Raw genomic sequence first — 16,636 nt, 5'->3', positions numbered from 1 at the left:
GCTAGTAAAATTATTTGTTAACATGAAGGACTCACAGGTCTTATACTGAAGTACGCAATAGCAAGAGAAATATGTCTCACGTAAGTCACCTTGGGCCATTTCAATGTCAAGTTATTTTAGTAGGTTGCATTGCAGAGGTGAATTACCACCTCACTGATGCTTTGTAAACATTATTAATACAAAAGCAAGCCTTTGTTAAGGTCTTTTTACATACAGGTAATTGAGTAATAGATGCATTCTTGTGGTATCTAAGCTAAAGAGCTATTGAATTACAAAAGGAACTTTTTTAAGCTTTCTCCAGATCTGTGCCTTGATACAATCCCATCTCTAAACTCCCCCTTACAAGTCTTTTGATCTCATCGCTTGGATTTTACTCTGATAGGCATTGTCAACTGTGGGACCATCTATAGACAGGTGTGTGCCTATCCTAATCGTGTCTAACCGATTGAATTAAACAAAGGTGGACTCCAAACAAAATGTAGAAACATCTCAAAGATGATCAATAGAACGGAATCTACCCGAACCAGATTTTAACTGTCATAAAAAAGGGTCTGAATACTTGTATCAATGTGATATTTCAGTTTTTTTTATTATTAATATACTTGCATACATTTAATAAATCCTGTATTCTCTTTGTCATTTTGAGAAATTGAGTGTTGCTTGATGTGGGGAAAAATGTAAATGATGTTAGCATAACACTGCAGCATAACAGAATGTAAAGTGTTTAAATATTTTCAAAATCCACTGTGTGTAAAATAAAATCAGGGCCAGAGAAATTAAACATATTACATTAATATCAAAAAGCTAATACCTATCTAGCTAAAACAGGCATGCTTTCTTAAAGAGTCCCTCAATTGGAATTTTGCAACTCCTTATATTTTTCTTTAAAGTTACTTATTTTTATTTGGAAATGTAGTCACATTGTCTTCTGACCAAGCCAGACCAATTCTGCTGCTATACCTTCGCAGATGAATTAATTGCTTTAGGTTTCCTTCAGTTTGTTTCAAACAGAACACTCACTAGAAATACTCATTAAGTCCATCATTTTGCTTTCCTTTCATTTTGGTACAAGTTATTATTTGTCTTCCATCTGGATTCTTAAAGCAGAGAGGACAAAAGTTGCATAAATAAGTTATGTAAAATCAGCATATACTGTAACTTACTGTATATGAAGTGCCCAATTGAAGTGGATCAGAATCAAGTTACGTGCAAATTACGTCAGATTTAGCCCCACATATGAACATTCTCTAAATTCAATGTCATCTCTTTGAAATTACAAAAGTTATAGTAACAATGTTTATGACACTCAGCCTTTTACTGGCATGTATGTGTCTGGGATTCCTCACTGGCCCGTCAGACTGTCATGTGTTTATATAGCGGCTGCAATGTGAGATGGGGGCAGTGAGGCAAGGCATGAGGTTGCTATGGCCCACCACTTTGGTCTGCCTCTTCTTGTAGGGAGAAGATTGTTAGTTTGTTGTAGCACTCTCAACTCCTGCCCCCAGAAACCTTTTTGTTAGAAGGAATAGACGTTCTGTCCACTCCATTTTCTGAATAGCTCTGAGAAGTTTTGATTTCATGCAGCTTTTGCTGTTCACACTAACTAGACCAGACCTATGTCACATCTGAGTAAAAAAATGGAATTTAGTCACTTTTAGCTGCAATGAAAGTAACCTAAAATAGTACATTTTCAGTTTAATTTAATTTAGTTCAATTCAATTTAAACTTAAAAGATGTACTGCCACTTACAATATGAGAGTAGCATGGTGTGCACAATGCTAAGTTGCATGCAAAATAAACATGTATACAAAATACATATATACATAATCTACAGTGTTTTTATCAATTCCCACACACGTGCAATTAGGAGGAAGCTGAGTGGACCAAGTGGAGGTAATTATCTGCCAGGCCAGGGGGTGGCGGTGTACGCTAAACCTACTTCTGTTGTTCTGTTATCTCTGCAGTCCAGAAATGGGAAAACCTACCTGATTTAACAACAATAACGTCACTTCCTGTTCTGGTGCCAAGAAAGACAACACTTCCGTTTATGGAGCCAAGAATGATGTCACTTCCAGTTCCAGCACGCAGAACGATGTCACTTCCTGTTTCCGGCATTAGATGACATCACATCCTGTTTCAACCTTTAAATATGCCATCTTTTCCACCACTAAAACAGTTCAGTCTGGAACTCAATAAGAACACTATGTGTCAATTGTCACACCCTTTTGAAGCCAGGGACAATATACGGGTGGCTGCTGCAAACCTTTCCAGTGCACTACGTTAAAAATAATCTTCTTAAATCACCCAAATGACAACAGAAAAAAAAAGCAAAATTCAAGTATAGTTTCCAATTCCAATATTTTTTTTTCAGGACAGCTTTTAGGATTATTCAATAGTGTTCCTTTTTCCATCCATCCATCCATTATCCAACCCGATATATCCTAACAACAGGGTCATGGGGGTCTGCTGGAGCCAATCCCAGCCAACACAGGGTGCAAGGCAGGAAACAAACCCCGGGCAGGGCGCCAGCCCACCGAGTGTTCCTTTTTTAGTTTTAGCATTTATGAGTATTACCATTATTTCGCTGTTGTAGTTTTGTTGGTATTTTACTTGTTGCTTTCATGAGTGCCGCCATTTTACAATACTAGTTCTCAGTGAATATGTTTACATGTGCTTTAAATACCTGGTTAATTACAAAAGCCTGGTTTGTAAAATGCCACATAAGCCCTTATTCCAGCTATAGAAACAGGGTTATTGGTCTCTGAGAAACCAAGTTAATACATGATTTGTCTGTGAGTAACCTGCTTAATTTGACCATGTAAACCAGTAACCAGGTGGTAGTTAAGGATTTTGTAGTCTGTACATGTCCTCTATTCTCTGTCCGCCTGCGTAAGCTTTCAGCAGCCACAGGTAGAACTGTCCACACGATAAATTTACTGAAGCAAATGCTCAGTCAATCACATAATTTTTCCAGAGGGTTGAAGTAATCTGTCTCAATATTTAAGAAATCACTAAATTTATGTTGATCAGCTACATATTTAGTGATAAACTCAACCAACACAATCTCGGAATCAGTGTAGAGGATATCACATTAAAAGTAAAGTGCGTTATGTTGTCCAATAACTTTTCAAAGTAACAAGTAATGTAGTGCAATACTTATTTTATTGAAATATATTGTTATCCCAGCAGCACTTTGTGTAAGGCAAGAAGCTCACATAATGGTATGCAAGTCCTTTGCAGGGCTCAATCGCACAGCCAATCTTGAAAAGAGTTTGCTGTGAGCAATGCAAGAACAGAAACCTATGAATAAAGTGTCAGTTTAGTTTTAATCAAGCTATTTACTATAGACATGCAGTGTATGACGTGCTGAATTAGTGTATTCAGGTGATGCAGCAGCCAGTGTTCATACCGTGAATCATTGGTCGCTCAAGTCAGTGGTATAAAAAGGGGATGAATGTTATTTACCTTACAGCACCTGAAGGACTAAATGTATTTATAAAATCCAAGAAAACTGTCACAGACTTCATGCTTGTTTTGTATTTATGGAAGTCGAGGATAACATTTAATTCTCTCTGTGCAGTTTAATGCACATGTAAATGGAGGTTTTTAGAAACCATCCGGGTCACTCACCTTATCCCGGTACCTTATCAAAGAGAGGGTTGCTAGGCATGTGAAGTATATGCTATGTGAACCTTGTCATGTTATAAAGAAAACCCATGGGCATTAAATGGTGTTTGAACTTTGTAGCAAAAATTTTGATTTTGAGTGTTAGTCTTGTTAGGAAAAATCAAGTTTGTGTAATCTCTTTTACTTCACAAGTGATCTTTTGCCTAGCAGGTTTCAGCCTTTGCTATGCTTGTCTACTCTTTTCTAACCTGTCCCATAAAATCTCTGACACTCAATTTAAAGTGTTCAAACTGGCCATGGACCCTTCTCAGTACTCTACAATGCAGGTAAGCTACCAGTGTGGATCTGTCTCTGGGGATGACACAACTACCACAAAGGTCAGTTCCAATGCCAGTGAATAAAGATTGCAAAACTTTCAAATGAGGAAGATGGATCTTCAGCTCTTTTTGCTCCAACTTGGCAATCAAACATTTAAGCAATAGGCTCCTTCTTCCTAAGTGTTCCATTATGTTCATAACCTACGGGAAGCTGACATCACAATCTGAAATGGAAGCTACAGCTCAGTCACATGTAAAAGTAGGCTAATAGAACTACTATAATTAAATATCTATGCTAGGGATTTTCTTACATTTTCTACATTTTGAAAAGCAGACATTTATATGTGGATTCATTTTTTAAAAGTACAACTTGAAGTTGAAGAACAAGGCAATTACATTTCTTATCATGCAAAATTGTATTTTATTTGCATCAATGATATCTTCATATTTTGTACTGAATCTGTTAAGTTTTAATGGCAGTATTGACCAGGTAATGCTACTGAATAAACATTCCAGAAACTATGGTTTGAATCCTGGTGAAATCACACTGCACAGTTGGCATCTTTTCCTCATGTACACATATACATTGTGGAGAACGGCACGGACACAGACAGGCAGACATCATTGTTTCAAGCACCACGCATTTATTTGCACTATTTACAATGTCCAAAGCACACACAACCCACTCTACCCCCAAAGTCCAGGCCTCTTCTCACACTGCCCTTCTCCTTAGGTCTGCCTCTACTCTTATCCTCCGAGCTCTGTCCTGCTACTCTCCCGAATCCATCCATCGAATGTAGGGAGGCGGCTCTTTTTAAGCTTACCCGGAAGTGCTCCAGGTGCCTCCCGATTAGCTTCTGCCGGCCCTTCTTGGTGTGGCAGAAGTACTGGCTGTGCACCCTGTGCAGGGATGAACTTCTAAGTTTTGTTCCCATGGTCCCCAAAGCCACCAGGGCGGTCACCCCCTCATGGTCTGGAGGAGGCGTAAGCCCTCCTCCGGTCTTCCTGGGTGTCCCGACTGGGTACCACCTCCAGCCGCTTGTCACAACATATATATATAAACTAGGGGGGTTCACCCCCTGCTTGCTTCACTCGCCAACCCCCCATGGCCTGCGCTATGTGCCAGCCATTTTGCGTCTCTGCCAATGCATATGTGGATTTCACTTTCACCAAACAACAAATCTTTTAATTCTCGCGGATACGCCTCTTCTTTGGGAAGAAACACTACTTTTCCCTGATGGCAACACGAATTAGACAATCTACAAGTCTCCAACTTAAAGTTTAAGTCCAAATAATATATTCAATCTGTTTTCGATGTTCCATTATGTCACAGAGTAATAATTTCCATTTGTTTGCGCTAATGCAATCTTTACTATCATTTTTTTGAGACTTTTGAATTTTAGTACTTTCATTATCTCTAACCTGCTCTGTATGTGTATCACGCCAATGTTTTTGAATTCTTTACGACATTCTACTTTGTCATCTACTCTTTGTCTTTTATTTTGAGCCCAGGGCGTGGTTGAATCTCTTGGCACAAAGTCTTGTCTTGCAGGATATGAAAGCATCTCTCTGAAAAAGTCGTCTCATCCCAGGCTAAAATTCTCGTCTCATCCCAGGAGTTTTTTTATTATAACAGATATATATATATATGGGCGCAGTGGTGGCGCAGTGGTAGCGCTGCTGCCTCACAGTTAGGAGACCTGGTTTTGCTTCCCGGGTCCTCCCTGCGTGGAGTTTGCATGTTCTCCCCGTGTCTGCCTGGGTTTCCTCCGGGCGCTCCAGTTTCCTCCCACAATCCAAAGACTTACAGGTTAGGTTGATTGGTGATTCTAAATTGGCCCTAGTGTATGCTTGGTGTGTGGGTGTGTTTGTGTGTGTCCTGCGGTGGGTTGGCACCCTGCCCAGGATTGGTTCCTGCCTTGTGCCCTGTATTGGCTGGGAATTGGCTCCAGCAGACCCCCGTGACCCTGTGTTTGAATTCAGTGGGTTAGAAAATGGATGGATGGATGGATGATCCATCATGAGCTAACAGGCAGCGGGGGGATGGATGGATATATATATATATATATATATATATATATATATATATATATATATATATGTAAACATGGCCCGGACACAGACAGGCAAACATGTTGTTCATCACCACCACACGTTTATTATACAATTTACAAAGTCAAAGTGCACACACGAACCCGAACACAGTCCTGGCCACACAATGCCTTCTCTTCGGGCCGCCTCCACTCTCTCTTCTCCTGCCTTGTCCTGCCTCCGCCCGACTCCAGCCTTGACTGACGGGAGACGGCCCCTTTTATATCATCCCGGATGAGCTCCAGGTGTGCCCCGGCATTCCTCCTGGACACGCCCCAGTGTGGCGGAAATGCCGGCTGTTCTCCCAGAAGCTCTCCGGGTGTCCCTTCTCTTCTTTCCCCCAGCACTTCCTGGTGTGGCGGAAGTGCTGAGGTCCTGGGTCCCCAAGGCATTGGGGCGCCCCCTGGCGGTGACCACGGGTCCCTACAGGGTTGGGCTTCCAAGCCCTCTACCCGTGGTCCCCAAAGCAACCAGGAAGGCAGCCCCCACGTTATCCAGGGTGGGCATTGACCCTCTTCCGGTCCCTCAACGCGTCCCGGCCGGATTGTTGCCCCTGGCATCCCTGACAATATATTATATATATATATATATATATATATTTAGAGAGAGAGATTTGTTTTCAGCCAGTCTTTCACTTTACAAACATGCATGCAAGGTGACAAAAGAGTGGGTGAATACAATGGATGGACCGCTTGGCACCAGCATTGCTCCTGTTCCTGTCCAGCCATAGGAGGAAATTGTGGGTAAAGAAAACTGAGCAATGGATGTGTATTGAGTGAACAATTGTTACCAAGCCTCTGTACTCGATCTCAGCAGCTAGACATGGCTTGTCAGGTTAATGCTTTAATAAATCAAAGAAATGACAAGTTGTGAAAGAAAAACAAAATATCATGAAGTCATGAAGGTAAAAAGTGTTATTGTCAAGTTTTACTTTTCTATCCTGGGGCACAGTGATAGGCAGAATGTTATGTAAAACATGACATCCCTAGCTAAGGACATTAAGGTTAAAAATAAAGCTGGCGGAACATGACTTTTCAATACTATTAATGCACATGAAAGCATACAGTATGTAGAAACTAAAAGTGTCATCCATCAAAAACACCAAAGTAACATATCCTGTACAGCTGGTACTTTAAAAGCATTCTCGCGTGTTCATATTTTTTATTTCAGCTGATATCTTGAAGTTGTATAACATGTAATTGTATGTTTTCCTAACAAAATAATCTGAAGTCTGAGCATCTCATTGGAGCTTTTATCGGAATGTCAATCAGCCCATATATAATATGTTTGAGAGAATAAGGTACTTTACAAAAATAACAATCATTCTTATAGAGCATAGTGTTTTACATTAGAAATGTTAATCCATCCACTTTCTATCCCATTTAATTCAAATTCAGGATCACAGAGGATTGGCAGTACTATTTGTAAGGCAGGAAATATCCCAAAATAATGTGCCAGCAAACAGCAAACACTCATTTTACAAATTGGATAGATAGATAGATAGATAGATAGATAGATAGATAGATAGATAGATAGATAGATAGATAGATAGATAGATAGATAGATACTTTATTAATCCCAAGGGGAAATTCACATATTCCAGCAGCATACTGATATAAAACAATATTAAATTAAAGAGCGATAAAAATGCAGGTATAACAGACAATAACTTTGTATAATGTTAATGTTTACAAACCCCCATGGTTGGAATTGAAGAGTCGCATAGTGTGGGGGAGGAACGATCTCCTCAGTCTGTCAGTGGAGCAGGACAGTGACAGCAGTCTGTCACTGAAGCTGCTCCTCTGTCTGGAGATGATACTCTTTAGTGGATGCAGTGGATTCTCCATGATTGACAGGAGCCTGCTCAGCACCCGTTGCTCTGCCATGGATGTCAAACTGTCCAGCTCTGTTCCTACAATAGAGCCTGCCTTCCTCACCAGTTTGTCCAGGCATGAGGCGTAAACAAATTATTAGAAACCTGTACAGTTGATTATTCATACACTTATTTAATCAGCCAATCATTAGGTAGCAGTGCAGTGCATACAATTATGCAGATACAGGTCAGAAGCTTCAGTCGAATTTGACATCAAACACCAGAATGGGGAAAAATGTGATTTCAATGATTTCAACCACAGCATGATTGTTGGTGCCAGACAAGCTTATTTGAGTATTTCTGTAAATACTGACCTCGTGAGATTTTTACCACAAAAGTCTGTAGACCAGTGATTCTTAATTTTTTTTGAGTAAAGGACCCCTTTAAGAATCTGATGAAAGCTATTGGACCCCTTCCCCAAAAATATTCACATAAACACAACTTTGCATGCAATGAATACAATATACTCTATTTATTGAGAATTAATTGATTTGATCTGTTGTAGCAACCCCTAACGGAAGCAGCCGAAAGAAGAAGAAGAAGAATTGAGATTTGGTTGTCTCATACATACAGTATATGACATACACAAAGTATTATTAAACTTTAAAGTAAACAATCTAAAAAAGCACTCCTTTTAGATGCAGAGGATTGTATTTCTTATAATTAAGAAATACAATCCTCTTGTGCAAATTTAAACAGATTTTTCTACTACCATTACTACTACTACATCTACTCTAAATCAATGGTACCGGGCTGTATAGTGAATATAAATGATTCATTTTTATCTTACTCTGACGGACCCCCTGAAACCCAGACCTCAGGTTAAGAACCCCTGCTCTAAAGTTCATTTAGAATGGTGGGAAAAAAACAAATAAATTACCTAGTGAGCGGTAGTTCTGTTGAAATAAACGCATAGTTAATATAAGAGGTCAGAAGAGACAAGCCAGCTGTAAGTCAGACATCCACTCTGTACAACTGTGGTGTGCAGAAAAGCATCTCAGAATGCACAACATGTTGGTCCTTGAGGCGGATGACTGCAACAGTAGAAGACGAGGTCATGTACCATTTCTGTCATTTAAGAACAGAAAGCTGAGGCTGCAGTGTGCACAGCCTCACCAAAACTGGACAAAGACTGCAAAAATGTAGACTGGTCTGATGAATCTTGATTTGTGCCGAGGCTCACAGATGGTAGGGTCAGAATTTGGCATCAACAGCATGAATCCATGCACCTAACTTACTTTGTGTCAACAGTCTAGGCTGGTAGTTATGGTGTAATGATATGGGAAATGTTTTCTTGGCACACTTTGTACCCATTGATACCAATCAGTCATTACATGAATGCCATGGCTTATCTGAGTATTGTTACTGACCATGTGCATCCCTTAATGGCGGCAATTTACCCATCTTCAAAGGGTTACTTCCAGCATAAAAATGCACCATGTCACAAAACAAAAGTCATCTCATGACAATGAGTTCAGTCCTTTTCAATAGTCTTCCCAGTCAACAGATCTGAATATAACAGAGAACACCTTTAGGATGTGGTAGAATGGGAGGTTTGCAGCGTGAATGTGCATCTGACAAATTTGTAGAAACTGCATGATGCAATCATGTCAACATGGACCAGAATCTTAAAGGAATGTTTCTAACATCTTATGGAATCCATGGTACAAAGAATTGAAGCTGTTTTGAGAACAAAAGGAGGCCCTACAAAGTATTGGTATAGTGGTCCTAATAATTGGTCTGGTGAGTGTACAGTATATCCACACTCACTCACTCACTCACTCATACACAGGCCAGCTTAGCAAATCAGTCAGTCTGTCTAATTGCACATGTGGGATTTAGATAATGATGCACAAAAGTTGTGATGTAGCCAGAGTTCATTCCAGTGTAGTTTCCTGGACCTGTGAGTAGTAATGCAAAGTTACATACACAAATTGTGCTTTTTGATATAATTCCCTAATGGCTAGCACTTTTATGGTTTAGTTTGCTTCTATTAGAGTATTGTCATATAATTGTTCAATGGCATACTTATCTAATAGGTAACTCACATTCACAGAAGAATTGACAATGAAATGTCACGCTAATAACTGTTACAACCTTCAGCACACCATTAATAAACAAAAACAAAAGTAGTATTCAAGAGTCTTATGTCTGGAGAAAAAACATGCTATAAAGTCTGGAGCTGCTGACTTTCACACTCCTATATTGATTGCTAGTTGGTAGTAATAAAGTATTTTTAGAGGATGACTGAGGTTCTAGATTATATTGGTTGCTCCACGGATTGGTGTAAGGCCTGTACCAATGATGACAAGGGCTGCCCTTGTGACCTAAAGTTTACCTGGACAAACATATTGATCCTGTATGTCTGCCAAGGAAACACTAGGTTAGGGCACCTCTGGTTTATTTATTGTACAAAATAAAAACAAGGAAAACATCATCAATGGAAAAAATGTCAAAGCAATAAATTAATAAGCTGAAGCCTCTCTGGGCCTCAATGCACACAGGTTTTGGAATTTGTTCATGGGGGATGATGGATTGTCATCCTGTCTAATATCTTATTTGCAATGCCACAAAAACAAAATATTTCAAATCATGTCCCCTTGGCCATGCTACTTTGATCACCTGCTCAATTTACCTTCCTCTTCTGTATTGTGGTATAAGGAACATTGCCTCAAAGACCTGTGACCTTCTGCAGAGTTTTCTGGGGCAGGCCCATGCCTCCCTATTAATCCTTAACCGTAGTAAGAAAACACTTAGTGCCCCTGGCATTGCCTTCTATGTAGCGGGGAATAGGTCTGTACTTTCCAGTTGTACCAACTTGTGTTGCCACCTACTGGATTGGGGGAATTTCACCCAATTTTCAACTGGCCTTACACAACCATCTAGTGGATTGCTGGGATACTTGATTTCCAGTGACCAGGGAAAACACTGCTTGCTCTCTAGCTGCATCCTTTTCTTAAGTTACATTATCTATTTTTGCTGTCCTGCCAGGGCACCTAGCCCATCTATAAGGCATACTGCTTCATGTGAGCTGTTGACTCACACTGGTATCTAAAGGGGCTTTATGACCATCAGTGTGGTCTTCAATAGAAGGGTTTTGCTCTTCTACCTCTTCATGCCCTATCACCTCCTTGTCAACTCAGCACTTGACTATATATCTGATGAAGTTGTGTTCTCTTAATTTCCTCAGGCACTAGACAGAATTAGATTGCTACAATTAAAAGAGGAAATACTACAACAGATTTACTCAACACATTAAGCAAACATCCCAGCGAATACACTCCAATCAAGAAAGATGTTTAGGAACCATTTTTGAACAGTTTCAGTGAAAATCTTATGTGATGGTTACAGAAAAAAAACTTTAATGAACACAGATTAAGGATATGGGTGACCTGTGTTTAATCACTAAAGAGTTAACAGACGGTTTCATGTTCTATTCATTTTTCAGTCAATCAAAGGTTTGCAGACTGGACTCTGTGAATCAAATTTACACTGCTAGAATGGATATAATAAAAGTTATAAACAGTGACATAACTACAATTTGATGGACCCAAGTCCATAAAAATAAATGAGGCCTCCATTTTATGAAATGAAATGATATACAATTAAAAAATTGTCACCATGAATGAAATACATCAACAATATAAGCTCTATAAAAAGTTGTTAAACATCTTGGCAGTTTTCACATGTTATTGCTATACAACATGAATCACAGTGGAATTAATTTGCCGTATTTTGATATTGATCAACAGAAAAAGACTCTTCAGTGTCAACGTGAAAACAGACCTCTGCCAAGTGGTGTACATGAATTGCAAATATATAACACAAAATAAGGATGACATTAGTTTTCACCCCGTAATAGACACACCTGAATCATTATGGTGCGGCCAATTGATTTTAGAAATCACTTAATTAGTTAATGAATATCACCTGCCTGTAAATAAGGGGTTTCAGTGGACTGCAGTATAAATGCACCTGATCTGGGAAGCATCATACTGTAGAGATCCTTCTCTGCAGCAGCCCCAGGTTGGATTGTGAGGGTAAAGGCTAAAAGGAATGTAGTATCATGAACAGGGAAATCCCAGAGTAAAACCTGATGCATTCAGCAAGAAACATGCACCTACAGAGAAAATATGTTTTTCCAGCAAGACAACAACAGCAAGCATAAAGTGAAAGTTACACAGGAATAGCAATGTCAATGTCCTGGAGTGGCCAAGTCAGAGTCCAGATTTCAGTACAATTGACAATTTGTGGACTCCAAGGCTGTTCGCTCACAATCCCCATGCAATCTGACAGAGCACGAGTAGTTTTGCTAAGAAGAATGGGAGAAACACTGTAGCGTCCAGATGTGAAAAACTGAAAGAGACCTGTGCACACAGCCTGCCAAATTCGCATCTGCAAAATGCTGACTTGAAGGAGTGAATACTTATGTGAACAATTATTTTGTGTTTTATATTTGTTGGCGGAGTGGTGGCTCTGAGGCTAAGGATCTGCACTGGTAATCGGAAAGTTGCTGGTTCGATTCCCATAATTACCAAAAGGGACTCTGCTCTGATGGGCTCTTGAGCAAGGCCCTTAACCTGCAATTGCTCCATCCTCAGTATGATGTTAATCTGTATGTAGGCCCTCCAACCTGCAGGGAAAAACCTGGGGGTTGGTGGCAGAATTGGCACTCCAGCCACCACAAAAAACCTCACACTGTTCCATTCCACCTGAACTAGTGTGGTACTGAGGTGTCACCTGTTGCATGGCTAAACTTGGGTTGGTTTGTTGTATGGTGGGTGCGGCAATGTGCTGTACCAGCGTGTGCTCCTAATAACCCTCTTTCTCTTATGTTCATTATTTATTTAGACTAGTTCACAGAGATCTGTTTTCACTTTGACATTAAAGAGTCTTTTTCTATTGATTAGTGTCAAAAAAGCCAAATTAAGTCCAGTACGATTACACAAAACTTAGGCTTGAGAGGTGGTTAGAGACTGAATGTAGCCCTCCCAAAGAAGCTCTTCCTACACTTCAAGAGCATCTACCCAATGGAACATCCCTCTCTAGGATGCTAGGAGCTAGGTGGGCAAAACAAGGGACAACCTATTTAGATGGGGCCTCACAACAAGTGCTGAATGTCCCTGTGGTGAGCCCATCCAAACAATGGACCACATTCTCCATGAATGTTCCCAAGGCCCTACATGTACCAATGAAGATCTTAAGGATGCTAATGACGCCGCCTTTACCTGGATGCAGCAGCGGCGTAATAAGATATGATGATGACCTCCAGCTAAATGGGCCTAGATGTGACAACAGGTGGGGTCATACAGCACTAGCAGAATGATTCCTTAAACTTAAATCATTCCTGGAGCTGCCCTCATATCAAATGATGACCCTAGTGTAGTGGGGAAGAGGATTTACTCCTTAATAAATTTAAAATGTAAGCACAATAAGCTTATTTTCCAAACAATTTGCATTATATTGAATTAGAAGTGGTCTGTGTATACATGTTAAGGATGAATATTTTAATTCAGTTCATATTAAATATTATTACAGGCCAAGTACAGTAGAAATCAGCAAAAACAAACCAGATTAAAGGACTGACTTGTAAATGTATACTCAAACTCAGCACAATTTACCACCTAATTGTTTCCATCCCAGCCTCAATGATGGCAGCATTTATCTTTCACTCCGTTTATTAAGCTGAAGGTCTGCCCTGCTTTGGAGGTGATTCCTACAAGCAGAACTGTGCTGCAAAATTTGCTTTAATGCTCAATATACAACTAGTGAATTAAGATACTCTCTAAAGAATGATGGGTAACAACTGCGCCACCTCACTATGTACAGTTGGTAGACACCTGGCCATAAAGACTCACAGCTGCAACTGCTGGTATAAAAGCACAAAGCCTAAATGCTCTTCTTTGAAACAAAAACCTCTGACAGTTCAATTCTTGTATTTCTTGCAGAATTTCATTTTAACTAATTAAACCATTAATGCAAGTGCTCCATTTGTAACTCATTATAATGTGACAGATTTTTGATGGCAGTGAAAACTTATGCAAGGTTCTGTATTCATATTTATATAGACATACCATAGACTAAGCAGTTCAATAGCACATTGTAAGCTTCAGCGTGTTCAAATGGACAGCAGAGCAAAAAAGGAAATGTGGTGTTAGAATGTTACTTGAAAACACAGTTAAACTGAAACTAGCCAAATATTGTCATATTGTCGTTTTAATAACGGGAAATTAACAGCTTTTTAATTTAGATGACAATGAAATATAATTCATGGTGCTGCTTTCATCTTGACAGACAAAATGAGTTTACCACTATAAGAATGATGTAAATGAGTAATAATTTTCAAAAACAATCCATTTTGTTAAGGTCCTTTTTTAAGCACATCTTTAAAAATCCAGTTTTGGTCCAAAGTCTGTGTTAGGCAATGTGGCTTTGGTTTTAAAGAGTAAACCATTTTCTATTAAACTCATTTACTCTTAAATACATTTTTAAACCATAACAGTACTTTTGATTATACAACCTTGCTTTCTTATTGTGGACAGTGCATTTGTGTTAAACTGTGTCACCAATTTAAAGGCGTTATCTGTAAACTAACATACTGTATGTGCCAGCATCCAGCTAGTGCTGTGAACATGAAATAAATCCTATATGGGTGTTATTAAACCAATACAAAAAAAAAAAAAAACTGCCCACAAATCATTAAGTAAACCAATATAAATGGCAACAAATCAAGCCATGATGAGTCCACCTCTGAAAATCAATATGGGGTGTCCATAACTGATGACCAACTGAGGAGGTTACAGACTTTAAAAGTTGTGGAGTCAGTCTGTGAGTGCTAACTAACTTTCTGGTCTTGCTCTTACTAAGACTCTAAAAAATACTGTTGCTGGGGAAAGTGTCCTGTATTGTTCCAATTCCAAAGATCGAATTTCTTATGGTAGGTTGGCACCTCTTCACCTAATGTCCACAGACCAGAATCCCTTACATCCCACATCATGAACACATTTGAGAGGCTGATCCTGGACTATATGAGTCTTCTTATTAAAGACCACTTAGATCCACTGCAGTTAGCCTACTGAAAAAAGATTGGCGTGGAAGATGCAATTATGTATCTGCTGTACAAGGCTTATTCTCACCTAAACCTAGCTAGAAGCACTGTGGGAATTATGTTTTTATATGTCTCCTGTGCTTCCAACAGCATCCAGCCATCCCTTTAAGGGGTAAACTCAGAAATATGAAGGTGGATGAGCCTATGGTGTCCTGGATAATGTCTGACAGGGCACAATATAAGGACTGTGTCTCTGATGTGGATGTGAGCAACACTGGAGCAGCCCAAGGGACCGTCCTGTCTGCTTTTCTCTTTACGCTTCTGACTGTAAATATAACACCTGGTAATGTCATCTGCTGACATTCTCAGATGATTCTGCACTTATGTTTTGTATTGATAAGAAGGATGAGACAGAGTACAGGAGTCAGGTGGAGAACTTTATTTCTTGGTGGAGAAAGAACTGTTTGCATCTTAATACCAGTAAGGCCAAGGAAATGGTTATTGATTTTCAGCGCACCAAACTGCCTCTACACCAGGTCATTATTCAGGGAGTGGATGTGGACGTGGTGCACTGCTACAATTACTTATGTGCCACATCAATGACAGGCTAAACTAGTTTTGTAACACAGAGGAACTACAGTGGGTACGGAAAGTATTCAGACCCCCTTCAATTTTGTTATATTGCAGCCATTTGCTAAAATCATTTAAATTAATTTTTTTCCTCATTAATGTACACACAGCACCCCATATTGACAGACAAAAAAAAAGAATTTTTGAAATTGTTGCAGATTTATTAAAAAAGAAAAACTGAACTATCACATGGTCCTAAGTATTCAAGACCCTTTGCTCAGTATTTAGTAGAAGCACCCTTTTGAGCTAATACAGCCATGAGTCTTCTTGGGAAAGATGCAACAAGTTTTTCAAACATGGATTTGGGGATCCTCTGCCATTCCTCCTTGCAGATCCTCTCCAGTTCTGTCAGGTTGGATGGTAAACGTTGGTGGACAGCCATTTTTAGGTCTCTCCAGAGATGCTCAATTGGGTTTAAGTCAGGGCTCTGGCTGGGCCATTCAAGAATAGTCACAGAGTTGTTGTGAAGCCACTCCTTCGTTATTTTAGCTGTGTGCTTAGGGTCATTGTCTTGTTGGAAGGTAAACCTTCGGCCCAGTCTGAGGTCCTTAGCACTCTGGAGAAGGTTTTTGTCCAGGATATCCCTGTACTTGGCCGCATTCATCTTTCCCTTGATTGCAACCAGTCGTCCTGTGCCTGCAGCTGAAAAACACCCCCACAGCATGATGCTGCCACCGCCATGCTTCACTGTGGGGACTGTATTGGACAAGTGATGGTTGTCTCCACACATACCGCTTAGAATTAAGGCCAAAAAGTTCTATCTTGGAGTTTGCTAAAAGACACCTGAAGGACTCTGAGATGGTGAGAAATAAGATTCTCTGGTCTGATGAGATATTTTATAGCATTTTTCTTCTTTATGGAACTTTTATTAAAATATAGAAAAGTGTTTAATGATGGAGTTTTATATGTTTAAATATAATATGGATATGAATACATTTGATAAATCAGTATTTGTATATTATATACAATATTTTTACAAATATTCAGTGTTTAGTACAGAATTATTGTCTATGGCAAGACAATAAAATATTTTTGCTCTTTGAAAGAATT

The sequence above is a fragment of the Polypterus senegalus genome, chromosome 1 (genome assembly GCF_016835505.1).
Source record: "Polypterus senegalus isolate Bchr_013 chromosome 1, ASM1683550v1, whole genome shotgun sequence".
NCBI classification, from domain to species: domain Eukaryota; kingdom Metazoa; phylum Chordata; class Cladistia; order Polypteriformes; family Polypteridae; genus Polypterus; species Polypterus senegalus.
The sequence above is the reverse complement of the archived record's forward strand: the minus strand, read 5'-3'. Positions refer to the sequence as shown.